This window comes from Muscardinus avellanarius, assembly GCF_963383645.1.
Source record: "Muscardinus avellanarius genome assembly, chromosome: 2".
NCBI classification, from domain to species: domain Eukaryota; kingdom Metazoa; phylum Chordata; class Mammalia; order Rodentia; family Gliridae; genus Muscardinus; species Muscardinus avellanarius.
The window spans coordinates 28,522,224-28,531,583 of NC_137787.1; positions in this window are offsets into that span (position 1 = coordinate 28,522,224).

The window sequence follows — 9,360 nt, forward strand, 5'->3', positions numbered from 1 at the left end:
TAAGCAAATATTTTCAGGTTTTTTTTAACTATCTTTTCTGACCAAATGTAATATTATATGTTAATTTTTGCCTCAATTGTATTTGAAACTTAAATAGCACACAAGAACTTAACTTATCTAATTTGTTGTAATTTATCTAATCCATTTTCTTAGATTTCTCAGTAATATTTCTTAAGAAACATCAAATAGAAAAGAACTAGCTCATATCTTTGTCTAAATCTATTTACATGTCTTTTCCCATAGTAATAAATATAACTAGAAACTTAATAAAGTGAAGAAAGACTACCTTCTTTCAAATACTAAGCCTAGAAAAAAAATTATGAATCTATAGATCTATTCAGCAAACCAAGACTATAATCCCAAAAGAAAAAAGAGAGATTAAAATAGCAAGTATCTGGAATCTAAAGAACCCCACTTTCTGGAGTTATTGACATAACTGAAGCTAAGGAGGCATGAACTGAAGAGAGAATTCTGGCAATAATCTCAGTGTTACAGTTGATGAGTGATCTCCAAGCTAAAACTAAACTAAACTAAACTAAACTAAACTAAAATAAAATAAAATAAAATAAAATAAAATAAAAGTCAATACATAGGAAGGGTGATGAGTTCCAAAAACTGGCTGGAAATCTTTCCAGAATCTTCATACCATGATAAATAATGATTAAATAATTATTAGTATTTGGTAGTAAGAATTTTTAGCTACATATTTCCATGGATTTCATCTTACCAGCAATGTGAACTACCCAAAGCAACTCTGCCTCTACCAGGGCCATGCAAACTCTAGAAGCAGTGTGTCTCTAGACCAGGGAAAATATGGTCATGTTCTGAACCTCACACTCTAGAGGACCCCACTCCATCGCTCCTTCAGATACATGTTCCTGAAGTCAAGGAGTCTAGCCAGAAATTGAGCACGTCTCTCTGGAGCTTATGCCCCCACTCCTAGTCCACTCCAGATACCCGGAATCCTCAATTTCCCTTCTCTAATGGTTCCAAGCTCTTTTCCAAGACCTGGGTGGTATTTTTCCTAAATCTATCCTTTTCTGGGAAGACCTCCATTTGTATATGCAACCCTAAGACTAAGAGGTGGCCAACACCATTCCCTTTTGTTTTGTTTAAATTAAGGGTGGTGAGCCTTGGAGGTGCAGCAGGTCTCTAATCCCAGCACTTGGGAGACAAAGACAGAAGGATCTCAGCAATTTAACAATGACCCTTTGCTTCTCAGTGAGATTCCGTTTCAAAATAAAGAATAAAATAGGACTAGAGGTGGGGCTTGGAAGCAGAATGCCCCTGCATTTAGTTCCTAGTAGCAAAATAAATAAATAAATAAATAAAAGAATAAATTAAAGATGACATCCAAAAGATTACTGCAGTAAAGGATGGAGCTGGAGGTGGGATGTGAAGGAAGGAGAGCCCCACATTTTGGGGCAGAGTCCAAGAATTCTGTCCTGGCTTTCTAAGTTATTGTGAAGTTACATTTATTATTTAATAGTTTGTTGATTTGATTGATACCTAAATATTTAAACTTACAGTAAGAGGACCTCTATTTATACCCGGGCCCCGGGCCCAAAAATGTGAAGGTGGCCTTCTGAGAAGGGATAGAGCTCAGAGTTTTCAGAAAGAGACTTAAAGTTGCCCAACTATTCCTAGTCCATTCAAACTTTCATAAAATGATAGCAAATTCCTTGCTTAGTAATCATGCAGTTGTTAGAGAAGAATTTAGTAGCATGTAGATTGTGTTTTTCTTTCTGTCCTTGCAAAGACAAAAAAGATCATCCTCTCCTACTCACTTCCTTCAACCTGTAAAAAAGAAAAAGCACTCACCTCCTAATATCCATGCATTTAGTATAGTAGTCAGTTAATAATGCTTGGGAGTTTGTCTCCACCATCTTTTATCCTATTAAGATGTATGACTACAAGGCACTAATAAAATTTTTTAAAAATATAAAAATTTAATATTATAATAAAAATATATGGGAGTGGTTTTTTTTTCTTTTTAAATAATATATTGAGCCTGACATGGTCGTGCACGCTTGTAATTCCAGCATTCAGGAGGCTGAGACTGGAGGATTGCGGTTCATGGACAGCCTCAGCTACTTAGTGAGGCACTCCTTAACTTAGTGAGACCCTGTTTCAAAATAAGGAATAAAAAATAGGGCAGGGAGTGTAGCTCAGAGGTTGAATGCTCCTGGGTTCCATCCCCAGATCTGCAAAATATATATATTGAGCTAGTCGTGGTGGCACACACTTGTAATCTTAGTATGTGGGATGCTGAGACAGAAGGATCACAACCTCAGAAACATAATGAGGACCTCTGCAACTTAGACCCTGCTTCAAAGCAAAATAGGGCTGGGAAAATAGCTCAGAGATAGAGAGTCCCTGGGCTCAATTCCCAGTACCAATAATAATAATAATAATAATAATAATAATAATAATAATAATAATAACAACACACTGAAGCCTCAGGCTACAATATATACAGAAGTTGCTTTGCTATAATCATCTGATGGTCAGTGTTGAACTTCCATTTAAACTATAATTCAACAAAAATTTCCCAATGGCAAGCCTGTGCTTATTTCTAATGCAATTCATATCTTCATCTGTTGGTCTTTCATCAGAGGAACCAAAGCACTCACTGAAGAACAGGTGCTTGGAGTCAGGCTTAGCTATGAATCTTAGCTGCCACTTCTGAACTATATGCAACCATGGAGTATTTACTTGAGCTTTTCAAGTTCATCTTTTATAAAATCATAATTAAAGGCATTTATCTTCTGAATTTAAACAAACCAAGACTGTGAATTACTAGGCATGTGGCAAGCACCCAAACACTTTTGCCCTCTGTTTCTTTAGCAGTGTCATTTGGGTTTACATGAATGAGTCATGATATTGGTTTAATTTTATTTCCATATTACTCATGCAAAGTCCAAACTATAAAGAGATCTACTTCTTCAAACTAGGCAAGAAGTAAAAGAGAGGAATACACAACACCCTGGTCAAAATCACTTGGTAACTAGCAATTCTGTTTAGCTTTCCCTTTATTCAATCTCTCTACCACATACTTCCTCTGCTTAAAATGCTGTTTCTCGGCTTTTGGGTGCCTATGATACTCGGCCTTTGTTTTTTATCCTAAGTCTTATTCCTTAGTGCTGTCTGCTTTTTCTGCTCATGTTTTAAATCTTCTTACTGCTGCCCAGGGTTCTGCCTGTGACCCTTTTCTCTTCTTACTATATACACTCTTCCTAGATGGCCTCAACCCCTCCCATGTCTTAAATTATAATCTATATACTCCTGGATCCCAAGTCTTTATATTTTGCAAGGTTTTTTTTTATATGTACCTCAAGCATATGCAACCAACAGTTTCCTAGACATGTCTCACTGACATCCCAAAATCAAATGTCCAAAGCAGAAGTTGTTTTTCCCAACGTATTTGCGGTGTCCTATTTGACTTTGTCTTCTGCCTCATCGTGGGTCCTCATGGTCTATCAACCCACAATCTATCTCCCTCGTGTGTTTTTAAATGGTCCAAGTCTTTAGAATTCCTTATCACTGCCTCTGTGCACATAAACACTGGCCCTTCTCTCGATGGTGTCTGCAGCTTACAGATAGCTCTCTTGGACTCTCATTTTACTACTCCCAATCCCCATCTATTCTCAACATTCCACCAAAGTCATCTTTCTAAAATGTTTATCTGCTAATATCATTCTCTTGCTTGGAACACATCATGTGCCCTGTGGTCCCTAGAAGATCCAGAACACCCCCAAACTGGCTTGCAAAACTTGTGACCGTGTCTTCATCCTCTCCCAGCCCCGTCCTCCACTACTCCCCACCCCCGCTGTCAAGCTCTGAGTTAGCCTTACTGAATTCCGGTCAGCTGCTCATATGCCCCACTCTTGCTCCCTTCTGGAAGCTAGTACATGCTGCTCCTTGTCTTCAAAGTGCATCCCCATTCCACAAATGCCTGTCTAACTCCCGCTCCACCTTTGGCCTCAGCTAAATTCAGAAACCCTCTAGCTTAGACTGAATTACATACATCTCCTCTATTCGCCCAAGACATTCTGTGCTAACCCGAAATAGCACGTATTGGCTTAAGTTTTAACTGCCTGTGCTTCTCATTACCAATGTCCCTTGTTAGATACTGAATATGAATATATAGTATTGAATATAATTATGATTTGACTGAATTGAATAAGACCCTGAAAGATACACAGGGTTTTATTAACTGCTTCTCCAGTTTCTATTATGTTGCTTCACTATGATAGCTCTCAAGTAGAATATTCTATGGTAGCTATATCTAATTTCTCATGTTCCAATTAATCAGCAGTGGGAAAATGTGTTTTAATCTTCTTTTGGGGGTGCATTCTACCTCCGAGCTACACCCCAGTCCTATTTTGTATTCTTTATTTTGAAACAGAGTTTCACTGAGTTTCAAAGGGCCTCACTAAGTAGCTGAGGCTGTCCTCGAACCACAATCCTCCTGTCTCAGCCTCCCAAATGCTGGGATTAAAAGCATGCGCCACCACGCCGGGCTCTGTTTTAAGCTTTTTTATTTGACTAAACAGACCATGAAACTGCTTTCTTAGTAAAAAAAAAAAAAAAAAAAAAAAAAAGGTAGTGACCAAACCCAACAATAACTTTAGAGTGCTCATCCTCTCTGAAACATTCAGAAGTCTGACCTCTTGAAACTCTCTTCTTCTTTGGCCTCTGGGAAAGTTTTCTGACTCTATTCCTCTGGTTCTTCCTTCTCTGTTTCTCTATTTATTCTTCTTCCTTTTATTTACATGTATTTTCCTCAGCTCTCTTTTCTTCTCAGTCTACACTTTCCATTTCTCTTACACTGCAAACTCACTCAATGTTGGCAATACCTGGTTCTGTGTCTTCACCCAGACGTCTCTCCTGTGTGCTGCACGCCCCCCAGCCGCCACCTGTCACGCAGGCCCCCTGCACATCTGTGCACATCTCAGTTTCCAAACACTCAGAACCAAAGAAATCAGAAGCTCCAAAATTTAGCCTCTTCCTCTTTCTTTTGTATACCTTATCCTATAGCCATCTATGTGCCCACTCCAGAAACTAAGGAATCATATTCAGTATATATTTATTCTTTCCACAGCAATTCAGTCACTAAAATCTGAAGATTCTTCCTGTAGGTTTTTCTTCTTTTTTTTCACTTTCACTGAGACCTCCCTTCATCCTCTTGCTCCAAGATTGTGGAAATACCCTATTAACTCATCTCCCAGTTTCTACCCTCACATCTAATCTTTTCAATTTTACCTTTCTAATTACCAAAATTCTTCATGTTATTGTTATAGGTTTTATTACTTATGTAATTTATTTATAAATTACTAATAAATATTCTTAATATCTAATAAATTAGTTATTATTTATTTTGTTTATAAGTTATTTATTATTTAATAATAACCTATTATTATAGGTTTTATTTATTTTGTCTTGTCGTTCCTGTTGTTTTGGTAGTAGTGAGAATTAAACCCTGAAATATTGTACCTCTGAGCTTTACCCGGGGTGTTGGTAGTGGTGGTTGTTGTTGTTATTGTTGTTTTCTGAAATAAGATCTTCTAAGTTGCTAAGGCTAGCCTTGAACCTGTGATCCTCCTGTCTCAGCCTCTCAAGTAATGGTGTGCACCACCACACTCAGCTCAGGTTTGAATTTTTAATAACTGTTCATGGCCTAAAGGATAAAATTCAAAGATCAAAATACACAAGACCACTTAGAAACGATTTTAGGTTTTTGTTTTTTGTTTTGTTTGTTGTTGTTGTTTGGGTTTTTTTGTTTTGTTTTTGTTTTTGTTTTGCAGGTCTGGGGATGGAACCCAGGGGCATTCAACCTCCGAGCTACACCCCTTGCCCTATTTTTTATTCTTTATTTGGAAACCGGGTCTCACTTAGTTGCAGAGGGCCTCACTAAATAGCTGAGGCTGTTCGCAAACCGCGATCCTCCGGTCTCAGCCTCCTGAATGCTGGGATTACAAGCATGTGCCACCATGCCCGGCTGAAACAATTTTAGTTTTATAACCTAGTATTTCTTCCTAATTACTGTTCCTCCCAAATACTCAATGGTGTGGTGGATAAGAGCACAAAATTTGGATTCAGTCTATTCTGTCACATTCTCGGTGGTAACTTGGATTATATCATAGATGGAATGCTTACAAGCCCTGCTGTGGGGATTACAAGAAGCAAAATAGATAGAGTGCCCAAAATGTAAAGACTAAGTGAAATGGCAATTATTGTGATCATAATCATTTGAAATGTTACAAAAGTTCCTATTCAGAGAATGATTGCACATCTTGTACATATCAACTCATCTACTGACCTTGTCTCACTTCACCCACAAGCATTCATACATGCATGCCTATAGAGCCTTGGGTTTGTTATCATATTTATAATATAGCATAACAATTTCTATCCCTACATGTCTATATCCCCAGAACCTAAAACAGTACTGACACACAGTCAGCACTAATTTTTTAGAGATGGGGATCTCACTATGTTGCCCAGGCTAGTCTCTAACTCCTGGACTAGAGAAATCTTCCCACCTCAGCTCCCTGAGTATTTGGGGCTATCAGCAGGCATCTCCACCCCTGGATACATAAATATTTTGAGCCTCAGTAAATGTGTGAATGAAGATATTTCTAACTTCTTCCACTGCGCGCGCGCGTGTGTGTGTGTGTGTGTGTGTGTGTGTGTGTGTCTGTGTATTACTGGATATTGAACCCAAGGGCATTCTAATTCTGACCTATACCCCCAGCTCTATTTTATTTTTTATTTCAAAATAGAATCTCATAGGCAGGTGTGGTGGCACACGCTTGTAATCCCTGCACTTGGGAGGTGGAGACAGGAGGATCGAGGATCGTGCAGGTTTGAATCTAGCCTCCCTGGCTTAAGAGACCCTATTTCCAAATAAAAATATAAAAATGGGTCTGGGAGTGTAGCCCGGAGGTAGAAGGGTTTCCAGGAACCCCAGTACCACCAAAAAAAAAAAAAAATAGAATCTCATGAAGTTTCTAAAGGACTTTGCAAAATTGCTGAAGCCAGCCTCAAACCTGTAATCCTCCCATCTTAACCTTTCAAGTACTGGGATTACAGGCATGTGCCACTATGCCCAGATCATTCCATCCGTTTTTATCTTAAAGGTAAAAAACATGTCATGTTGACATTTTTATGCTGAATGTTTAGCAGTGTAATAAAACCCAATAGCTACTGAATAAAAGCTTAATGAATTATTGGACATACAAATGTATTGATGAATGAAAATTGCTATAATTCCCAGTGATATAACCATGAAACATGTATCTACCTTCCAGAGCCAGATGGCAAATGGATTCAAATCCTTTTAAATTGGCAGTGTTTGTTTGGAACACTATTTTTAACTGGGATTATGTGATGATGCCGTAGTAAATAGGAAAGAATTTTGTAACCGATTTTAATTGAAGAAACTGTTGTGAATATTGTGATGTTTGACATAAGGTGGGAAGGGGAATAATAGAATACATGCCATAAAATTGCTGCAGCTGAGAGCCTAGGGAATTCTCATCTATCAATCTAGTCCAATAACATCTGCTATCAGGAGGACTGTATTGAACTGCTCTACCATTTGAAATTATTTATTTGAGCCCTGCTCTATCTACATATATCAGTGAATAAGATATTAGAAAACAGGAGTTCTCATGGATTTATTTCTCATGGTGGAAAAAAGATAATCTAAATGAGTAAATTATATAACAAAAAAATAATCAAAAATAACAAATAAATTATATAGCAAGTTAGAGACGATAATACTGTCAGTAAATCTCAAGTGGGGGAGGAGAATAAGGAGTGCAGAGGACGGGAAGGCTAGAGAAAGGAATGCCAGTGAGGATCACCAGAAAAAGTTGAGAAAAAGTTAAGATAGGCTACCGATTCTTTCACATGTTTTTAATTCCAGAGACTGTTTTCTTCTTTCTTCTCTGTAGACAAGTAATCTCAATCACTGATTGATTTCTTCTTAGCAATATATGAGTTTAGAGCTTATCTGACAAATCCCTTTGGCTGTAGTCCAGAACATCACATAGCAAATAAAATCTATCAGCATTTAATTCAGTAAAGTTAGTGAATCTCTGCAGTTGATTTTTATCTCAATAATCCAAATGGATGTTACATTAGTTTTAGCAAATAAAATACAATAAAATTTTATGCTACAGAACACACACACACACTCACTCACAAAAGTTGAGAAAAATACCAAAATACTATTAATACCTTTCTCCAAGCAAGTACGATTTTGAGATTTCTATTTGTTTGCATGTTTACTTCATGTGGGTGTTCTTGACTTTTCCACAACGAGATTATTCGTTTTGTAATTAGCGATAAAATGCAAAATGAAAGTTGCTTTAATTTTTAAAAATCTGTGTGGCACTAAAACTAGGGTCAAAGGAAAGCTCAATGACAGTAACATTTTTAAAATTTTTTATACTTTCATTGACACATTAGTCTCACATCATAATGTAGTTCCTAAAGACAGTGACGACATGCACACAGCACCGGGTGGGCTTTCAACCTCCTCCCCATTCTACCCTCTTCCTCACACAGGTAATTGAGGTTGATATTGGCATTCTTATATGCACGTAATATCAATGGAAGTGATTTCTTCATTCATCTTCCTCCCTCTCTCCTCCCTCCTCTCTCCTCTCCCCTAGACCACCTCCCTGACTCCACTGGAGTTTCTCTTCCATTATCTGAAGTCCCTTGGTATCCTGATTACTCCCTACTTCCACCTATGAGAGAAAGCTTATGACCCTTCACTTTCTGTGACTGGCTAATCTTATTTGTTCTCCAAGTCTATTTTCCTGCAAGTGACATTATTCCATTGGTAGATATTCCATAATTTCATAATCCATTCTTCTGTAGATGGACACCTAGGTTGGTTTCATAATTTTTCAATAGTGAATTGTGCTGCTATAACCAAGAATATGTATATGTTACTATGATTTTCTGATTTCATTCCATTTGGAAAGATATTCAGGAGTGGTAGTAGCTGAAGGCAACATTTTTTAAAGAGAAGTACCTACTGGGCATGGTGGCCTGCCTATAATCCCAGTACTTGGGAGACTGGGAAGAGGACCACAGATTCAAGACCAGCCTCCGCGGCTTACTGAGGCCCTCTGCAACTTAGTGAGATTCTGTTTCAAAATAAAAAATAAAAATAAGATGGGTTGAAGGTGTAGCTCAGAAGTAAAATGCCCCAGTAACAGAGAGAGAGAGAGAGAGAGAGAGAGAGAGAGAGAGAGAGAGAGAGAGAGAGAGAGAGGTAATTTACTTGCTAAGAACTAAAAAAGATTGCAGGTAAGTTTAAGGGTTTTTTATTTTTTAATA